Consider the following 22,028-nt stretch of genomic DNA (forward strand, 5'->3'; position numbering starts at 1 on the left):
AGAACTTTATGAAAAGGAACAGACAGAAGGGCTCCCTATATCTATATCAATAGAAATACACACACACATTCCAAGTCTTGATGCCTAGACTAAAGGGAGAAAGGAAATAAGTGTGTGTGTGTGTGTGTGTTTACAAGTGAATGGAGAGTCCTACTTTGGCTACATTTTATATTCATTTTGCACAGATGTAAAATGACCATACAAAGTGTGAGCTAGTAGAGAATCAGGTTTCTAGATTGTAGGGCTAAATTCTCCTGTATGACAGCACTTTCTCATGTTATAGGAACATACAAATTGTCATATAGGGTCAGATTCTAGACCATCTAGTCAAGTATCTTGTCTCTGACAGGGACCAGTAGCAAATGCTTCAGAGGTAGGGGCAAAAACCCGCACAGTAGGCAGATGTGGGTAATCTGACCCCTTGAAGGCCTAATCCCTAAATAGTTAGAGATTGATTGAAACATGAGATTTTTCTCTCTCTTTCAATTCTCTTTTTGTTAGCATTAGCCACATGAGGGCAGCAGGGCCTATTTTATTTCAAACTTCTGCACTAACAAAGGATTTTATCATATTGGAAATGACTCTTCAGCAAGGTACTGAACACACTGGCTAACATGTCTGTTCAATTTAACACCTATGGCCAATTCTTTTTCAAAAATAGCCTAATGTTAGGCTCCTACATTCACATTTAGGTTCCTATATAGGTGGTGTCATAAACATACAGCTAAGGGTAGCCTAGAATTCCTCCTTACCTGTAAGGGGTTAAGAAGCTCAAACAACCTGCTTGGCACCTGACCAAAAGGACCAATGGGGAAAGAAGATACTTTCAAATCTGGGGGGAAGGCTTTGTTTGTGCTCTTTGTTGTATATTCTCTGGGGAAGCAGAGAAGCATCGGGTCAGAAAACTCCTCCTAAAATGAGTCTCAATATTGCAAAAAGAGTAAGTAAATAAGGCAAGGCACGTTAGATTATCTTTTGTCTTTAGCTTGTAAATTTTCCCTATGTTTAGAGGGAGGTTTGTCCCTGTTTTTTTTCTTTTTTAGTAACTTTAAAGCTTTACCCAGAGGGAAATCCTCTGTGTTTTGAATCTGATTACCCTGTAAAGTTACCTTCCATCCTGATTTTACAGAGGTGCTTCTTTTACTTTTTTTTTCTTTATAATAAAGTTCAGTTTTTTAAGAATCTGGTTTACCTATTTGGTTGGTAGATTATTCTCAAGCCTCTCCAGGAAAAGGGGTGAAGGGGTTTGGGGGGATATTTTAGGGAAATAGGAACTCCAAGTGGTCCTTTTCCTGAATCTTTGTTTAACTCACTTGGTGGTGGCAGCAGTACCCATCCAAGGACAAGGAAGGATTTGTGCCTTGGAGAAGTTTTTAACCTAAGCTGGTAGAAATAAGCTTCAGGGGTCTTTCATGTGGGTCCCCACATCTGTACTCTAGAGTTCAGAGTGGGGAGGGAACCTCGACAGGTGGCCTGGTGCTTTATGCCCTTCAATTCCCATTAAGGTCAGCAATTTTGAAAAGAAGATCACTTATTTAGGAGCCTAAATATGGATGTAGCAGCCTATTTTAGGTTACTTTTATAACATCATGGGTCAAGATTTCTTTTTAAGTTGAGTAACGTCTAATAGGTTGCATAGGTTTACTTTCTTCAGGGTCACTTTCAGATGCTTGTAACTGTCAAAATTTTACCTTTTCAGGCTATATAGGACTCATGATTTAAAGCAATTTAGTTTCAATTTCCTAGGAAGTCCACTTAAAATCGATCACTGTGAAGAGCCTAACATTTTCCCATAAATATCAGGCACTGATCACACAGAAGAATGCCTTCCTCTTTTAAATCATACTAGGAGAAACATTGCTCCAGACATAAGAATATAAGATTGGCCATACTGGGTCAGACCAAAGGTCCATCCAGCCCAGTATCCTGTCTGCCAACAGTGGCCAATGCCAGGTGCCCCAGAGGGAGTGAACCTAACAGGTAATGATCAAGTGATCTCTCCTGCCATCCATCTCAACCCTCTGACAAACAGAAGCTAGGGACACCATTCCTTACCAGACCTAGCTATGGAATTCATTCAGAGCCAAATATAATTAATTATAATCTTAGACAACTTTGTGAAATGGGAATATTGCATTTTCCTATGACTTATACATTTTAAATCTTTCTCAGAAGTATTATCTGTATATAGGTGCCATTTGAGCCCACTGACTGACTGACTCAATTTCTTAATGTTCCTAGAATAAGATGTTTTTCATTCACGGCAATGTTCAGATTCGTTGGCACTACATGCTTTAATAATTCCATATGCTGATGACAGTCTAAAGTTAGCCAATTTTTCCCTTGGTGTTTCATTAAATTTAAAAAAACGCGTGCATGATGTGTGATATTATCCTAATTGCTAAGCAGGGCATTTGTGCAGTCCCTAAAAGCCATTATCTCCACTAACATAAGCCTTGAGAGCAATTTGTATGAGCAATAAAAGTAGAAGGAAACAAGAATGCAGATCACATGGCTTTGGAAGACTACCCCCTTGTCAGAAACTTTTTATTTAAAAAACAAAAATCACTTGTGAAAACGTTTTCTCTAAAGCTCATCTGTTTGCACTAAACATTCTACAAAATCATTATAAACTATCAGAAAATGCTTTTACAAATTTTGTTATCATTTGTGGTTGCATTCACCTTTCCTTATCTGTTTTTGGATCTTTATTAACCACATGCTTTTTAGACATTCTGGGCAAAATTTGTCCTTGGTGAAAAACCACAGAAGTCAGTGGAATAACACAGGGGGTGAATTTGACACTGTCTGTTCAGCCACAGTGTGCTTATGGACAAAGTCCACTGACAACATATAACATTTGTAAAAAGTCCACCAACTGCTTAATAATCATTTGTAAACTGGCTCAGTTTTCATTGCACATCTTAAAAGGGGCTGAAGTCTGTAGTTCAGTTTTTATTTTCTTTTGGTTGTAGCAAATATTTTGACTAGCCAAGGTCTTAATAAACACACAAACCAGAATAATAAACCTCTCAGCATCTGTAAATCCTCACTGAGCCAGTTAAACAGAATTAAATACTTCAATTTCTGCTAAAAATCTGAAAAATAATATTTTTTTTAGGTGCTTGCCTTTAGACTCAAAATACTCTATATTGATACATTTTGGTCAAGATTACTGCAAACCTCACCACTCTCTTCTCCAAGTGCAAACATACTTTCTCAGTCTTGTTTTTTCTAATATAAATACATAAAATGGTGTACATATAAAGATGCTAAATTATACATATTAAAAAATAACCCCCTACAATTTCCTTCTGGGGAGGGAAGGGAGGAAAGAAAGAAAGAAAGAACTAGATGTGACAGGTGCTAGTCAAATTGCCTACTGCACTTCTGGCAGATACTCAGATACTATGGTGATGTGCATAAGACTCTGAATAGAACAAAATAGAATAGACTTAACTGGAACATGAAAAATAAATTATGAATCTTGTGATTTTTCAGCTTTTAAAATATTGCTGAACATTTTTTATGTTCAAGAACATGTATTTGTTAATGTCCAGAATTTGCTATTGATGTTGCAGTCAGTATCTGAAGCAAAAAGGGAAATGCAAAACAAAATTAATCAGTGAATTCAAAGGCAATTATTAAACCAAAACCTTTTTGTTTGTTTGGGGTTTTTTTTGGGGGGTGGGGGGTTAAGGTTAAAAATTCATAAGGAATAAATGAGGCCCCAATCCTGCAGCTTGTTTCATGCAGGCAGATCCTGGTACCAATCTGAGGCTACAGAGTGTCATTGACGTCAGTGGAAATTTATGTGAGCACAGAGATCTGGCCACACAGTAATTTGCAGGATTGGGGCTGTAAGCAAATAAGTACCTCAGCTGTAAAGCTCTAGTAATCAAGGAATCAGGACCAGGTTAGAAGAAAACTAATGAGGAAATCTTTCAATCCATTCCCACAGAGGAATCTAATTATATTCAGTACAAATCTCATGCTGCCTACTATAGCAAATTCAGTGTGAAATTGGGGAAAGATTTACCACCCCACCCACCCAAAAAAGTAGTAAAACTGCCACAGCATGCTTTTCCACAGGCTCTGCTTACCCTGGGCCTGAACTGAAGCCCATTAAAGTCAGTGGAAAGACTCCCACTGATTTCAATGGGTTTTGGCTCAGGCACCATTAATTAAATGGGTCAGACAGCATGGATACCCATTATGAACAATTATTATTAATTATTGTTATTAGTTTTACATTAGCAGCGACAGGCCCAAATAGCCAATGAAGTCCTCTTGTCTTTGATGGTATAGAAACACATAGTAAGTCAGTTCTTGGCCCCAGTGAGCTTACCTTTTAAATACACAAGGCAGACAAAGGGTGGGAGGAGAAACAGAGGCACAGTGGTGAAGTGATTTGCCTAAGGTCATACAGTTGATCAGTGGCAGATCCCAAAGTAGAATCCAGGTCTCCCAAGTCCCCGCGCTCTATCCATTAGACCATGCTGCTTCCATTTTTGCCTTTTATTATTGTGTGTGTGAAAAATAAGTTTGTTTAATTAAAGAAATGGCAATGAGTTCTGGTCTACAGTGAAAACCAAAAATAATTAGCTCAGCAATATCCTTTTTATTGAGAACCACATCACAGGCACTTTAAGATTCTACTTTTCTACAGGAGCTACTGGCCTCTCCTCTCCTGTCTACTATAAAGCATGTTAGTTAAATTCTGAATCACCCTTGTCTTGCATGACTGGAAGTATGTTTATCACAGGACTCAAGAAAGTCAAATTCCAAGATTTTCCCATGAGCCCCTGAACTTTCTTTTAGAAACTCTAAAGGCAGTGGGTTGAAAGAGACAGTCAAAAACAAGACAAAGGGGTTATAATGCCACTTGTCCCTTGAAATGAGGATTCTAGTGTTTCCTGCCATCCTGCAAGTGTGTGAAGATTCCACCCCTGGAAAAATAGCATAGCAGCATCTGTTCTACGGTAAGACAAGGCTGCACACTGAAATTTGCTGTCAGTGAAATTTCAAGCTTAAAACCTAGTTTTTGCAAGTGTTCATGTTAGTAAAGTTCAAACCATTGAATGCACATTGAAAGCAAGCAAAAAAGGGTTGTGAACATGGTTGAATTAGTTAGATTGTAAATTCTTTGGGAGCAGGGACTAGCATATTTATACAGCACCGAGTACAGTGCAGGCTGGTTGCTGACTGGGGCCTCTGAGCACTATCATCTGAGAACTACTGTAAGGCAAATAATAGATAATACTAATAAACTTGTTTTAGAACTCAAAGAAATATTCACAAATAATTTGCACTATCCGCTCAGCTCTTGGTACATGGCACACAGTTCAACATTCTGAATCTATCCACTAGATGGCGATGACATAGAATCATAGACATGTAGGGCTGGAAGGGACCTCAAGAAGTCATCAATCCCTGCACTGAGGCAGGACCATGTAAACCTAGATCATCCCTGCCAGGTGTTTGTCCAATATGTTCTTTAAAAAACCTCCAAAAACGGGGATTCCACAACATCCCTTGAAAGCCTATTCCAGAGCTTAATTACCCTTATAAATTAGAAAGTTCCTAATATCTAAGGTAAAACTCCCTTGCTGCAGATTAAGCCCATTACTTCTTGTCCTAACTTCAGTGGACACAGAGAACAACTGATCACAGTCCTCTCTATAACAGCCCTTATCATATTTGAAGAGTATCATGTCCCTGCTCAGTCATCTTTTCTCAAGACTAACCATACCCAGCCTTTTTTTTTTTTTAAGCCATTCCTCATAGGTCAGGTTTTCTAAACCTTTTGTCATTTTGTTGCTTTTCTCTGGACTCTCTCTAAATTGTTCACATATTTCTTCAAGTGAGGCACTCAGAACTGGACATAGTACTCTAGCTGAGGTCTCATCAGTGCTAAGTAGAGCAGGACAATTACCTCCCATGTCTTACATATGACGCTCTTGTCAATGTACCCCAGAATATTAGCCTTTTTCACAACTGCATCACATCGTTGACCCATATTCAATTTGAGATCCACTATAATCCCCAGATCCTTTTCAGCAGTCCTACCATCTAGCCAATTATTCCCTGTTTTGTAGCTGTGCATTTGATTTGTTTCCTTCCTAAGAATAATACTTTGCATTTGACCTTCTTGAAATTTCCTTTTGGTAATTTCAGACCAATTCTCCAATTTGTTGAGATCATTTTGAAAGTGCTTCCAACCCCTCCCAGCTTGATGTCACTGCAAATTTTATAAGCATACTCTCCACTCCAAGTCATTAATGAAAATATTGACTAGTACTGGACCCAAGACTGACCCCTGTAGAACCCCACTAGATACAGCCTCCCAGTTTGACAACAAACCATTGATAACTACTCTTTGAGTATAGTCGTTCAATCTTTTGTGTACCCACCTCATCTAGACCACATTTGCCTAGTGTGCTTATGAGAATGTCATATGAGACTGTGCTAAAGCCTTACTAAAAATCAAATAATCACATCCACTGCTTCCCCCCATCCACTAGGCCAGTCACTCTGTCAAAGAAGGAAATTAGAGTTGGTTTGACATGATTTGTCCTTGGCAAATCCAGATTGGCTATTTCTTATAACCTGTTATCCTCTAGGTGCTTACGCTTGACGGTTTAATAATTTGTTCCAGTAATCCAAGTTAGCTAACTTCTATAATTTCCTGCATCCTCTTTGTTCCCTTTGTATTATATTTGCCCTTCTCCAGACCTTTGGGACCTCACTTGTTTGCCATGAGTTCTTGAAGATAATTGCTAATGGTTCCAAGATTGCTTCAACTGATTCCTTAAGTACCCTAGGATGAATTTCATTTGGTTCTGCTGACTAGAATACATTTAACTTATGTAAATATTTTTAACCTATTTTTTCTCCATTTTTGGCTTGCGTTCCTTCCCCTTGTTGTTGATAATTAGCTGTGTTGAGTAACTGGTTACCATTAACTTCCTTAGTGAAGACTGAAGCAAAACAGGCAAAACCTTATCCTTTTTGATGTAATCAGTTATTAGCTCTCCTTCCCAGCTAAGTAGAGGACCTGCACTTTCCTTTTTATTTCTCTTGCTCCTAATGTATTCATAGAACCTCTTCTTATTGCCTTTTATAGCCCTTGCTAAGTATAACTCTTGTTGTGCGTTAGCATTTCTGATTTTTATCTCGACATGCTTGTGCTATTCTTTACTACTACTTAGCAATTCATCCATGTTTCCACTTTACGTGAGATTCCGTCTTGATTTTCAGGTCATTAAAGAGTTCCTACTGGAGCCATATTGGCCTCTTACTATTCTTCCTATCTTTCCTTCACAACAGGATAGTTTGAAGTTGTGCCTTTAATGTTGTCTCCTTGAGAAACCGCCTGTTCTCCTGAACTCCTTTTCTCATATGCTTTCTTCCCATGGGATCTTACCTACCAGTCTTCTGACCTTGTTAGTCTGCTTTTTTTGAAGTCCATTGTCCTTATTCTGCTGCTCTCACTCCTTTCTTTCCTTAAAATCATTAAATCATCATTTCATGATCACTTTCACCCAGGCTGCCTTCAACCTTCAGATTCTCAACAAATTCTTCCCTGTTGGTCAGAATCAAATCTAAAATGGCTGCCCGCCCTGGTTACTTCCTCCACCTTCTGAAACAAAATGTTGTCCCCCATACATGCCAAAAATGTAATGGAAATTTTGAGTTTTGCCATTTTTTTTTACATATGTCTAGGTTGTTAAAGTTCCCCATTATTAACAGGTCTTGTGTTTTGGATATTTCTGTTACTTGTTCTAGAAATGCCTCATCCACCTCCTCTTCCTGATCTGGTGATCTTAGACAAGGACCTATAGACCTTACATGATGCCAACCTTTCTCCCCCCACTTTTATCTTTACCCATAGACTTTCAACTGGTCTGCTTCTCCCCTCCTTCTGGTCTTCATGTGTGTCCCCCCCTAACATCTAGACCTCTGTTAAGGTCACCTTTCTTTATACTTACCTGTGGGTTTTTATCACCTGCCCCCTTTGAATCTAGTTTAAAACCCTCCTCACTATGTTGGGAAGTTGATGTGTGAAGATAATCTTGTCCTTCTTAGTCAGGTGGACCCCATCCCTTCCCAGTGGACCACCTTCCTGGAACATCATACTGTGGTCAAGGAAGCTAAAGTGATCCATCTGCTCAGCCATGCAGTCATCTCCATGATGCATGTGTCACTGCCTGGGCCTGGGCCCTGAACTGGAATGGTGAATGAGAACACAGCCTATGCCCCCAGTACCTTCATTTCTACTTCCATGTACTCAGGTCATGCCGAGCAGTATCATTAGTGTCCACATGAATGAGCAGTATGGGATAGTGATCAGAGAGACAGATGAGCCTTTGCAACCTTTATGTAACATCTCTGATGCAGGCTCCAGGCTGGGAGCACACCTCCCAGGACATCTTGGCAGATGGATTCCTCTAGAAGGGAGTCCCCGAGCACCAGCATCCTACACCTTTTTCTTGAGTGCAGTAGCTGTGAACCTCCCAGCCTTGAGGGCACGGGTCATCTCTTCTTCCTTTGCCATTAGGGTCTGCTTCTCACCTCCTGTTGCCAGTACAGCATACTGGTTCTTCACCTTGGTGGACAGGGCCCTGTGTGGAGCACTGTCTACTGCCAGAGATGGCCAGCAGCCAGACTCCTTCCTATAGAGCAGGTTCTCCTTCCTCTATGATGCCACTGTAGTAGGTTAGCATCCTCTGTTCCAGATGTTTCTACATGTGTCCTATTGATTAAGTCCTCACACAGCCAGACGCTACGCAGATAAGCCACCTCCTGCTGCAGCTCTCTTACCTGGTTCCTGAGGGACTCCCACAACAGACACCTCTCACCCCAGGTGGTTCCACTTGCCTTTCTTTCATCAGCTGTGACATGCAGGCCATGTTCCCAGTAAGTAAAGACCCGGACCTGGGTGGAAGCCTATAGGGTCAGGATACCTCTCTGGCAAGGGTCTATGGGTGCAGGCAGAGGAAGAGCTAGCAGTGGTGATGGAGACATGCTGTATTTACTCCCCATTGCAGGGTCTTCCTTATAGAGCAAGTTAAAGAAAGGAAAAAAACAACACACAACCCCGCCTTCCTTTGCTGGCAAACTCCCTTAGTCTCCCAGCTGCCTTTGTCTCATCAGCTACTTGGAGCCTGCATGCCTTTTAAAGCTGAGAAACAGCTGGGCCCCATAGACAGCTAGAAGGGTGACTCCTTTGCCTCTAATAATAATCACTGGCCTAAATGGATCAAAAATGGCACCACTTTCACTTCAAAGAGTCCTGCTAGAAACCTGGCACTACCTCACCTTACTGCAAGGCAACCTAGCCCAGAGTCAGCAAGCAAGCAAGCCGAGACATATACATCAGTATCTTATGCATCTATTGGCAAAGCAACTGCAGTATAATAAATTTTGACACTGATACTATGCATTAAGTATTAAAGAAAACTGTTATCAGTATTATGTGCATAAATATTAGGCTTTTGAGTGACAGCCCCAGAATGGTGGATTATTAGCAAAATGTTTCACATGTGGACATTATACATAGCTGTATTGCCCCAAAAGTTTCCAAGAATGCATTAAAATTCTACTCTTTCCTAACAATGGTCATGCACATTTTCAAGCTAAAAGGGTTTATTTCCCCCAAATCTTAGACAGGTACCAAGAATAAAGCTTGTAATAGATTGGTTGCAACATCAAGGCTTGGCAGAACTTGATTTTTATTTCATATCATTGTAATGGATTTTTATTTTTAAACATTTTTAAATTTTATTTTTATCAATTAAAATTTTTGCAGTGGTGGGAAATATGGTGGGGGGGGGGGGTCAGACAATGGAAGGGGTTCAGAATAATTATATAATGCCAGATGCTGAGATTCAAAAAGTTAAAGCTTTGTATCCATTCAAATATAAATTGTCAACATCACATGTCAAAATATACAAAATAAATATCCTTAAATCAATGCTAAAGTTCTCAAGTAGCATGTCTCTCTCTTTGCCTATCTGTACATGTGATGGGTTGGATCACAGAAACTGTCATCTGTTGTGCTTTGTCAACTGTCATCGGACTGTCATCTGTTGTGCTTTGCTACCTCTGAGTCTGTTTTCCCTGCCAACTTACGACTTCAGTGCCCTGCCTGGTTTGAGCCAGACACGCTTACCTGCTGCAAACACAGCCCCAGGTCTGAACCACATCCCCCAGCAGTTGCAGGCTTAACTGAAAACAGCTTAAGAAGTGTTCCTGTCTCTAACACTCAGATGCCCAGCTCTCAGTGGGATCCAAACCCCAAATTAATCTGTTTTACCCTGTATAAAGCTTATGCAGGATAAACTCATATATTGTTCACCCTTTGTAACACTGAAAGAGAGATATGCACAGCTGTTTGCCCCCCCCCCCCAGGTATTAATACATACTCTAGGTTAATTAATAAGTAAAACGTGATTTTATAAAATACAAAAAGTAGGATTTAAGTGGTTCCAGATTTCCAGATGAAATCTCACCCTCAGAGATGTTCCAATAAGCTTCTATCACAGACTGGACTCCTTCCTAGTCTGGGCACAATCCTTTCCCCTGGTACAATCCTTGTTCCAGTTCAGGTGGTAGCTAGGGTATTTCTCATGATTGCAGCCTCCTTTGTTCTGTTCCATCGCCTTATATATCTTTTGCACAAGGCGGGAATCCTTTGTCCCTCTCTGGGTTCCCACCCGCACCCCTTCTAAATGGAAAAGCACCAGGTTAAAGATGCATGTCAGTACCAGGTGACATGGTCACATGTCCTGTGAGACCTCAAGCCTTCATTCCTCCCAGCCTGACTCACAGGAAGGCCTGCCTGCAAACAGAGCAATCCACAGTCAATTGTCCTTGTTGATGGGAGCCATCAAGATTCCAAACCACCATTAATGGCCCACGCTTTGCATAACTACAATAGGTCCTCAGAGTTATATTTCATTTCTAGTTTCAGACACAAGAATGATACATACATACAAATAGGATGACCGCACTCAGTAGATTATAAGCTTTGTAATGATACCTTACAAGAGACCTTTTGCATGAAACCTATTCCAGTTATATTATATTCACACTCATTAGCATATTTTCATAAAATCATATAGAGTGCAACATCACAGTACATTTCTATTATAGATGGAAATATTTTTTTCACTGGGATATGTGTGTGCGGTGAAATAGACATTCACCAACATTAACTGATTTAAAAATGGTTTCAGAGTAACAGCCGTGTTAGTCTGTATTCGTAAAAAGAAAAGGAGTACTTGTGGCACCTTAGAGACTAACCAATTTATTTGAGCATAAGCTTTCATGAGCTACAGCTCACTTCATCGGATGCATACTGTGGAAAGTGTAGAAGATCTTTTTATATACACACAAAGCATGAAAAAATACCTCCTCCCACCCCACTCTCCTGCTGGTAATAGCTTATCTAAAGTGACCACTCTCCTTACAATGTGTATGATAATCAAGGTGGGCCATTTCCAGCACAAATCCAGGGTTTACCAGCAGGAGAGTGGGTTTGTGTGTGTGTGTGGCGGGGGGGGGGTGAGAAAACCTGGATTTGTGCTGGAAATGGCCCAACTTGATTATCATACACATTGTAAGGAGAGTGATCACTTTAGATAAGCTATTACCAGCAGGAGAGTGGGGTGGGAGGAGGTATTTTTTCATGCTTTGTGTGTATATAAAAAGATCTTCTACACTTTCCACAGTATGCATCCAATGAAGTGAGCCGTAGCTCACGAAAGCTTATGCTCAAATAAATTGGTTAGTCTCTAAGGTGCCACAAGTACTCCTTTTCTTTTTGATTTAAAAATCTAATTCTTCCAAGCTTAGCTGTAGCTGTTGCTAATATGCAGGGGCAGGACTGTAGTTTTTATTTGTTCCCTTACCTTAGAAAGCCTTCAGCTGCAGACTTTCCTCTTAAAGTCTGGTCATCCTCCATTCTGCTAAATGACCTTAGGCACATGCTGTGCTGTGGAAGGTGCTGTCCTTCACACTCAGGACATGGCTCATATCCCAGCATCCAGTGTGACATTAGGGGCCCTGTGCTGCTAAATGTGCTACCTGAATGGATGACTGTGAACAGCAGGGGCATTGGAGATAAACATTTGAGGGAAGGGAGAGGGCACTAGGAAAGAATAAACAGCTGAGAAACAAAGCAATTAAGGAGAGAAATACAAGCTATGAAAATTTGGCTCTTTAGATTTCTTTAACCACCTACAATCTAGCTTTAGGCCTTGGAATGGAACAGGAACTGCAGTCACCTCAGTCAGTGATTTCTTGCTGACAAAGGAAAAGATCAAATGATCATGCTGATTGTCTTAGATCTATAGGGTGCTTTTGATGCCACTGCCAAAAGATGATGTTGATATGCCTGCAGGCTCTGGTAGAAATAGAGTGGCTTTGGGCTGGCTTTCCTCTTTTCTGTATGGAAGGATTCATGTAGTGCTGGATGTTCTAGTCTTGTACAAAAACTTTTTCATGTAGGGAAGTCACAATGTTCTATTGTCTCTGAACAGGAAGGGCAATGCGTATGGGAGGCAAGTAGGGGAGACAGTGAGTCAATGGGGGCAGTAGTGTCTCCATTATGCAGATAACATTTCATTTCAATGGGACTCAGGTGCCAAAATTGCTCAGGCACTTTTGAAAATCCCACTAAGCACCTATCTGCATCTTTAATCACTGCCCCCTACTGCAAAATGTGTCTGCCAACTTCCTTTGTGGACTTGTTTGCAGGGAACATATTGTACCTGTGCTCCAGGGCCTGCATGTGCTTACAATACATGTCTTGGCACAGTCTGAGGTGTCAGAACACAAACAGTAATCAATACCATGTGACTGGCCGTTCTCTCCAGGTAATTATACAACAGATGAGATCAGGTGGGGTGCTCAAGCTAGCAACTCTCAAAGGTAAATACCCGGGTACTGGGAGTAGGATGTTCACAGTGAAGAATCCTTGGGTCAGATCCTCAGCTGCTGTAAACTGGCATAGTTCCATTGAAATCAATGGAATTATGTGGCTTTATACCAGCAGAAGATCTGGCTCTTGATTCATGGAAGTCCTATGGCCTGTGTTATACAGGAGGTCAGACTAGATGATCACAATGGTCCATTCTGGCCTTATCTATGAACTCTAGAATTAACTCCCCTGCTGGTTCAGCAGAACTTAAATTTGTTAGGCTTTGTCACATGGTTTGAAAGCTTTCTTTCAGAGGATGGATAGAGTGATGAGGAGGTATTGGGATGAGGAGATTGGAAGGGTGGTTAATTGTAGCCATTTGATCAATCAGAGGTTTTTATGCATTCTAAACTTAATATGCCTAAGCACTTGGAACATTGGAGAGGTGTATTTATTTTATTTAGATTTATAAACTACAAATAATACCAGTCACATGCTCTGAGTGATCTTTGTAATTCATGTCCACGATAACTTAAATGGATTGCCCACTTCAGAAAAATAAGTCATTAAAAGAAAATCTAAACAAATAGATTTCTAAAACAAACTTTAAGAAGTGGAGAGAATTATGGCACACTAAGAGCTGGCTCCTGTTTCCCTCTCCCTACTGCACTCAGGGATGCACATCAAAAACTGACTAACAAGTTTCCCTGCTAGATCTGGCAGTCATCAGGAAAGGTTGACTGTATAACAGACCAGATTAGCAGTGGTGCTCCTTTTATCAGGTGAAAGAAGCAGGAGTTAAAAGAGACAAATTCTACCCTTCTAAGTTTTGGGCAAGTCAGCATTATCTCCTTATTCTACCATATATTTAAGGTTTTAGGGAGGTGTCAAGTCAAGTAGAACTCCTCCCCTCTGCCAAGTATTGGTAAGGTGGTAGATTTGGTTACACTCTTATAAATACGAATGACAGTGGCTAAAATGGCTGACTCACTACCATTCTGGGTTGAAGAGACCTGGGAGAGAAGGGGGCTTGGGATCTATAAATACAGGGCTTTCTGCTTTCTCCAGTATTGCAGACCAGAGTATGGCAAAAGAGCCACTCCGAACAAGCCTCTGGCCTTTGTTGCTGGTATGTGTAGATCTTGGCTGCTATAAGTCACTTTTGAGTAGTTCTTGTAGTTAGTAGTATGCACAGTTTGCTGTTTTGTGAATAAATCAAATGCTCCTTTTGACCCAAAATCTTGTGTTTAGAACTTTCCTGATGTCACGGTTCTGTCCCTGTCACTGTACACAAAGACATGCGTGTATTTGTATATGAAAAGGCATTAACACAAGTAGCCTAACAACCTATACAGAACGATTTAAACAGAACAATTTCAATGCCTCTGTCCCACATTCTTGAACAAGTGTTCCAGTTCAGTTATTACCAATCCATTTCCCCAGGGTATTATTGGTGGGAAAGTTGCTATGGGACACAGAGTTGCCAATGGTAACATCCTAACTATGAACTGGAATCCTCTGTTGCAACATAGAAGAGAAAGAAATGTGAAGAAGAACAAAATGCTCTTAGTTCTGTTTATAAGGAAATCACACTGCTATTTTGGCCAGCTAGCAAACTGCAAAAACATCTGTTCATAAAACTGACATTGAACCTAACAATGTAATTCTCTAGATGCCATAAAGTCTCATGTAATTCAGTCTCAGGTTACTCAAAGTGGAGTGTTTGTTCGTGCTTGACTTCTGAAAAACTGAGCAATGAGGTTAACTCAAGGAAACACATCAATGGCTAATTTTATGTGGTTCCTACCTGGAATGTTCAGATTTCCAGATAAGATGCATGCTGACAGTTTTTACAAGTGTCTCAGGCCATGTCTACACTACCACTTTTGTTGGTATAACTTATGTCGCTAAGGGGTCTGAAAAAACACCCCACCAAGGGACATAAGTTACACAGACAGAAGTGCTGGTGTGGACCACCACTCGTGGAGGTGGTTTTATTATGTCGATGAGAGCTCTCTGCTGCCGGCATAGAGCAGCTACACGAGCAACCTTACAGCAGCACAGCTGCATCGGTACACCTGTGCCTCTGTAAGCTTACCAGTGTGGACATGGTCTAAATGCTATTTTGTCCAGAGTAGACACAAGTAAATATAATGGAGGTCTTCCAGATACAGAAACAGTGTAAGAAAATTTAGAACAGGGAAGCCATACTGCACATAGGGTTGCCAGGTGTCTGGTTTTCGATCGGAATGCCTGGTCAAAAAGGGACCCTGGTGGCTCCCGTCAGCTAAAAGTCCAGTTGGCCGCAGTGGCTGGCTCTGCGCGGCTCCTGGAAGTGCCGGCATATCTCTCTAGCCCCAAGCGCTGGCTCCACAGCTCCCATCAGCCAGGAACCGCGGCCAATGGGAGCTGCGGAGGCGGCACCTGCAGACTACGAGCCAGAGGTATGTGCCGGCTGCTTCCCAGGAGCTGCCTGAGGTAAGCGCAGCCTGGATCCCACACCCCGAACCCCGCCCTGTGTCCCACCCCCTTGCCCCAGCTTGGAGACCCCTCCCGGACCCCAAACCTCTCATCCTTGGCCCCAGCCCAGAGCACACACCCCCTCCCATACCCCAGCTCCCTGCCCCAGCCTGGAGCCCACTCCCACGCTCTGAACCCCTTATCCCCAGCCGCAGCCCAGAGCCAGGGCAGTCCTTAGGCATACTGATAGACTCATAGATATTAAGGTCAGAAGGGACCATTATGATCATCTAGTCTGACCTCCTGCACAACGCAGGCCACAGAATCTCATCCACCCACTCCTGCAATAAACCTCTCACCTATGTCAGAGCTATTGAAGTCCTCAAATCATGGTTTAAAGACTTCAAAGTGCAGAGAATCCTCCAGCAAGTGACCCGTGCCGCATGCTACAGAGGAATGTGAAAAACCCCCAGGGCCTCTTCCAATCTGCCCTGGAGGAAAATTCCTTCCCAACCCCAAATATGGTGATCAGCTGAACCCTGAGCATGTGGGCAAGATTCACCAGCCAGATACCCAGGAAAGAATTCTCTGTAGTAACTCAGATCCCACCCCATCTAACATCCCATCACAGGCCATTGGGCCTATTTACCATGAATAGTCAAAGATCAATTAATTGCCAAAATTAGGCTATCCCATCATACCATCCCCTCCATAAACTTATCAAGCTTAGTCTTGAAGCCAGATATGTCTTTTGCCCCCACTGCTTCCCTTGGAAGTCTTTTCCAAAACTTCACTCCTCTGATGGTTAGAAACCTTCATCTAATTTCAAGTCTAAACTTCCCAATGGCCAGTTTATATCCATTTGTTCTTGTGTCCACATTGGTACTGAGCTTAAATAATTCCTCTCCCTCCCTGGTATTTATCCCGCTGATATATTTATAGAGAGCAATCGTATCTCCCCTCAGCCTTCTTTTGGTTAGGCTAAACAAGCCAAGTTCCTTGAATCTCCTTTCATAAGACAGGTTTTCCATTCCTCGGATCATCCTAGTAGCCTTCTCTGTACCTGTTCCAGTTTGAATTCATCCTTCTTAAACATGGGAGACCAGAACTGCACACAGTATTCCAGATGAGATCTCACCAGTGCCTTGTATAATGGTACTAACACCTCCTTATCTCTACTGGAAATACGTCACCTGATACATCCCAAGACTGCATTAGCTTTTTTCACAGCCATATCACATTGGCGGCTCAGAGTCATCCTATGGTCAACCAATACTCCAAGGTCCTTCTCCTTCTCCATTCCTTCTAATTGATGTGTCCCCAACTTATAACTAAAATTCTTGTTATTAATTCCTAAATGCATGACCTTACACTTCTCACTATTAAATTTCATCCTATTACTATTACTCCAGTTTACAAGGTCATCCAGATCCTCCTGTATGATATCCCGGTCCTTCTCTAAATTGGCAATACCTCCCAGCTTTGTATCATCCGCAAACTTTATTAGCACACTCCCACTTTTTGTGCAGAGGTCAGTAATAAAAAGATTGGTCCCAAAACCAATCCCTGAGGAACTCCACTGGTAACCTCCCTCCAGCCTGACAGTTCATCTTTCAGTATGACCCCTTTCAGTAGTCTCCTCTTTAACCAATTCCTTATCCACCTTTCAATTTTCATATTGATCCCCATCTTTTCCAATTTAACTAATAATTCCCCATGTGGCACTGTATCAAACGCTTTATTGAAATCTAGGTAAATTAGATCCACTGCGTTTCTTCTGTCTAAAAATTCTGTTACTTTCTCAAAGAAGGAGATCAGGTTGGTTTGGCACGATCTACCTTTTGTAAAACCATGTTGTATTTTGTCCCACTTACCATTGACCTCAATGTCCTTAGCTACTCTCTCCTTCAAAATTTTTTCCAAGACCTTGCATACTACAGATGTCAAACTAACAGGCCTGTAGTTACCCGGATCGCTTTTTTTTCCTTTCTTAAAAATAGGAACTATGTTAGCAATTCTCCAGTCATATGGTACAACCCCTGAGTTTACAGATTCATTAAAAATTCTTGCTAATGGGCTTGCAATTTCATGTGCCAATTCCTTTAATATTCTTGGATGAAGATTATCTGGGCCCCTCGATTTAGTCCCATTCAGCTGTTCGAGTTTTACTTCTACCTCAGGTGCCAAATTTCATAGTGCCCTAGGTAGCTGCATGCTGCGTATGCGGCGCTGGCTCCAGTGGCCATGCCTATCCCCCAGCCATTCCCCCTGCTCAGCCCCTGCCCTGCCCCCATTCGACCCCTTCCCCCAAACTCCCACCCTGCCTCACCTCTTCCCGCCCCTGCTCTGCCTGACACCCGCCCTGATTCCACCCCTTCCTCCAAACCCTCTCCGCAAGCGATGGGCCCACGGGATTAGCGGGGGTACTGGAGACGGCAGAAAGGGTCAGGCCCGCCCCTGCACTCACCAGCGGCGGGAAGCAGAGAGACTCGGCTCCAGGCCACTCCGCTCTGCCAGCGCCCAGCGGCATTGTTCTGCTTCCCCCTACCGCCACTGCTGAGGGTAGGAGTGGGCCTGACCCCTTCCTCCAAGCCCCCTCCCCCAAGCCTCCAGGCCCCCCATTAATCCCTTGTGCTGCCCTGGGCCTCCCTGCCCTGCTGCTGCCCCCCACAGCACATGCCCCTGCGGCCCTGCAGCCTTTGAGAGCGCTCCCCACCCCTCCGCGGAGGGGCCGGCCCCCCTGCAGAGGGGGTGCAGGTGCTCGGGCTGTGTAGGGCACCACCATAGGTAGGGACGTCCCTGCCCAGAGCCCACACCCCTAGCCAGAGCCCTCACCCTCTCCAGCCCCCCAATCCCTGCCCCAGCCCAATGAAAATGAGTGAGTGAGCGAGGGTGGGGGTGAATGAGCAATGGAGGAAGGGGGGATGGAGTGAGTGGGGGTGGGGCTGGGGAGAAGGGGCAGGTCTTCAGGGTAGGTGGTGGGGCAAGGGTGGTGTTTTCTGCAATCAGAAAGTTAGCAACCCTAACTGCACAGACAGCAGCCAAGGGAGTCTTGGAAAGGCAGGGGAAGCTTGTTTGGATGTGATTAATTTTAGGAGCGCCAAATGTGTTGAAATACACCAACAAGTTGTTTCAAACCACCTACTGCTAAGTGCAGTAATTTAGACCTTTTGCTGATCATTCAGATCTCATTAGCTTGCGAAGGTCAGATGGAAGAGTCCTATGGAGCCGGGCCCATCATATTTCTGCTGATCATGTTCATCACATCTTTAGAAATGAGAAATATGGCAGCTATAGAAAAGAAATCTGAAATGTCTTCATTGGGAAATGAAAGGCACTTCTAGCAGCACAGGACTCCTTAAGGCCATACTGCATGCCAGGACATGGGCCATATCCCAGATATGAAAGGCAGCATCACAGCATACTCTTAACTGGAGATAACAACTCATGGCCAATCTTTGAGGGGGAACACCTCCAGCAACACCCACTGTCATGCTGGGAGATGGCCCAGGCCAGGCTGTACTACAAAGGGTTTCACTTCAAGCAGTTTAGCATCTGTCTCATGTCTGATTGAGTTACTGGGAAATGCAACATGGCCAAGTTATGAGAGGCAGCAGCTCCAGTAATCCAGGGCAGGAGTGGCTGTAGTGTTAGTCAGGTGGGGAAAGTCAAGTTAGGTTTGCGTCTATGACTTTTCTGAGCCCATATAATGCAAAGCTTTTCAGGGAATACTTCATGTTTATCAGTTCTAGCTGAAGTAGGATCAGAGTTGTGACAAAGCAGACTCTCTTGCCTGGTGCTCTCTGATTTGGAACAGCTGGCATAGTTATTTGGCAGAGATGATAAATAACCGCAGCATTTTCTTCCAGATGACATGCTTTGAAAGTTTGTTCCCTTCCACTTATGGATGGTATAGGAAAACATGCTGATTATGACCTGAGACATCTAGGAAGTCCTCCAACAAAACGAGAAGACCAGACTTGATGTATTTGATATTTCAAAGGTTTAAAAAAAATCAGAAGAAAAGCCTTAATACATGAATTCAGATTGATAGAATTACTTCCCTTACCACGAAAAAGAATGGCCATCCAGCTGTTATAAAATTCTAATCAAACAATATCACCCTTATTCAAACTGAAAAAGTTAACAGAGTTCAAACTTAAACTTTCAGTACTTTTAAATGAGAAAATATCTTAAATGTATTTTGCTGTATCTTGTGACAAAATGTAGATCCACTTTTTTGTAGTACTTTTATTATTTGGAATTATGTAAAGAACATGAAGTCTTTTTCCAGGAAGTGTGATATCTGCATATTTTCTTAAAATCCAATGGTTCTTTTTTGCAGTTCTTTGGGTGAATGGTATTGGATTTCAGGGTGATGTTACCAGCAAGGTTCTACATATCTTTCACCTGTGTTTTCCAATGTCATGTTTTTCACTCTTTCCAAGGAGTCCACAATGACAAATATTTGTTTCAAAGAAGCTATTGTCCTTCAGTGAGACTGACTGTATTTATCTTTTGCATTTTATCGTATGGGCCAGAGGCTATTTAATTTCTCTCCTTGTTATAATTCTGACAATGCTTTAACACTAAACAATGTAACCAAACAGGTTCAGCATTATGTAATGAGGGTTTAATTCAGCAATGGTCTGAGTAGATACAACCCACATTGACTTCAGTGGAAGTTACACCTAGTTATGTGAGGGGACAGTTAAATCCAGTGTTTCTGCTTCATTCCTTATCATCTTCTCCTATTCTCTAAAATGATCCAGCCTAGCTTTTCTCAGGACTATTACTTTTTCTCCTTCACTATAAAGAAACCTCTATTCCTTATATCTTGGCTTTAGAGGCAGGAGCGATGGCCCCTGTATGAATTTCACACAGGATGATGGTTACCCTCCCACTTAGGTACTGTTCAGCAATAAGCAAATATCCATGGGAGGATTCCTGTATAAAAAGCAACGTGACTTGGTGAGGGGCCTTAGCATGAGCCCAGCTGTTCCCTGACCACTACAGAGCCTGTCCCCGCCTCTGCCTCACATCAGTCCCTTTTCACCAGAGACTTGCACACCCCCACCTTTCCAACAGCCCCCATTCTCCCTCCCCTGAGGGGACCCTTCCCCCCACGCTGCCCCCCCCCTCCACGCTTCCTCTTTTAGCCCCGCCCCACGTCACAACGTCGACCCCCTTCAGGGGCGAGCACTCAGCGCAGGGGAGGCGGGGGCTTCCTCCCTCCCTCCCCGCGCCTCTTCCCTGCCCCTCGAGGCCCCGCCCCTTTCCGGCGCCGCGAGCCTCTGGCCACTGCCACGCCCCCAGTCTGGCTGCTGGCGGGGGCTCAACCAATCGAGGCGCAGCCGGTAGCAGCGGCGCTCGCGCTGCTCCCTCAGTGCCTTGGCTGGGTGCGCGCGCGCGCGCGTGTGTGTGAGTGAGAGAGTGACCGGCCGGCCGGCGCGCGCGCCCTGTAGCTGTCTGTCTCCTCATCGTCGCCGCGAGCCCCGGTAAGGGACACCCCTCTGCGCAGGGACACGGCAGCGGCCGGGTGGTAGAGCTGCGCCCCATAGCAGGGGCCCCCTGGGAGAGGGAGGGGCTGAGGTCGCTCCCTAGCAGCGGGCTGCGGTGGGGTTGAATCCCGCCCTAGTAGTGGGGTCCCCATTAGCGAAGGGTTTAGGTTGGGCGTGGTGGCGCGGGGCGAGGGGCTGGGGGCTCCCCAGGCGGGGCTGGGGGTGGGTGAGCGAGCAGGGTCCCCGCATAGCAGAGGGGCTGGGTGGGTGAGGGGGGGGGGTGCCCTGTACGTTGCCCTCAGCTTGAGTGACTTCCAGAGCGGCATGTGCAGCTTTTCCTTGCGGTCAGCAACGCGGTTCCCTCCCCGCCCCCTTCTCCTGGCTGGGGGGAGTCCGGCCTCTTGGGGTCCTGGAAGCGACCCCCCCCTACCCGCGCAAGTCTCCCGGGCACTCCGCCGTGCTCGCTGCGCGGCGCTCCCGCAGGGGTGGTTCCGCCGGTTGGCTCCCGGCACGGGCTCCCGCACTGAGGAATGAATGAAACGTCAGTCATTTTGCCTCACCCACCCAGAGCGCCTTCAAGGGAAAGGGTATCCAGCTGATTCTCTGTCAGTATTACTTTGCAGGCACCCCACGGCTCGGACCCACCGGGGCCAGCGTCCACCTCGTCTGAACCAGTGTTCATTCTCTGACTGAGCTCACTCTGGTTAAAAATGCCACAGTCTAAAATGAGGCCAAATGCAAAACAGTAACTGTGCTGCAGAGCCATTGTACAAAGAAATATCTATACATGAAAGTTAAAATAGTCAGGCCCTGAAAGTTGCGGAAATCTTTCATTTGTTGTGCTACAAAACACCCAGTTTCTGTGATCAAATACACAAAGTAAACGATATTCTGTAGCATCTTCTCTCTCCTTCTCTGTATGGTACAAGAAAGGGCGGGTGCATCACAAAAATGTGACTTTTTGCATCCGTTGACTGTATTTGTCTTGACTTCATTTTAGAACAGTGAAGCTGTAAATACAGGGAGAGGGGTGATGGTGGGATGGAGAAGGCTGTTTGAAGGTAAATAATATGTAATTCGTGGTTAGAATGTCCCCCAGTGTAACTTGTAGCTCTAGGAAAGTGGGATAGTGAGAGTGGATG

The 22,028-nt window shown here is 43.6% G+C and overlaps 1 protein-coding gene across 4 annotated transcripts in view; it reads left to right on the forward strand.

Annotated features, from left to right (window-relative positions):
- Nucleotides 1–861: 861 nt before the first annotated feature.
- CPT1A (carnitine palmitoyltransferase 1A) overlaps nt 862–22,028 on the forward strand; it is an 89,775-nt gene continuing 68,608 nt past the window's right edge. For 2 of the 4 annotated variants that reach the window (XM_073347045.1, XM_073347044.1), the window contains exon 1: nt 20,740–20,883. The gene's annotated coding sequence lies outside the window, so the exon portion shown is untranslated. Of the gene's footprint in view, nt 941–20,739; nt 20,884–22,028 lie in introns of those variants that run through there. The other 2 variants (XM_073347046.1, XM_073347047.1) reach the window with 2 other exon arrangements.

The sequence above is a fragment of the Lepidochelys kempii genome, chromosome 6, assembly GCF_965140265.1.
Source record: "Lepidochelys kempii isolate rLepKem1 chromosome 6, rLepKem1.hap2, whole genome shotgun sequence".
Lineage (NCBI taxonomy): Eukaryota > Metazoa > Chordata > Testudines > Cheloniidae > Lepidochelys > Lepidochelys kempii.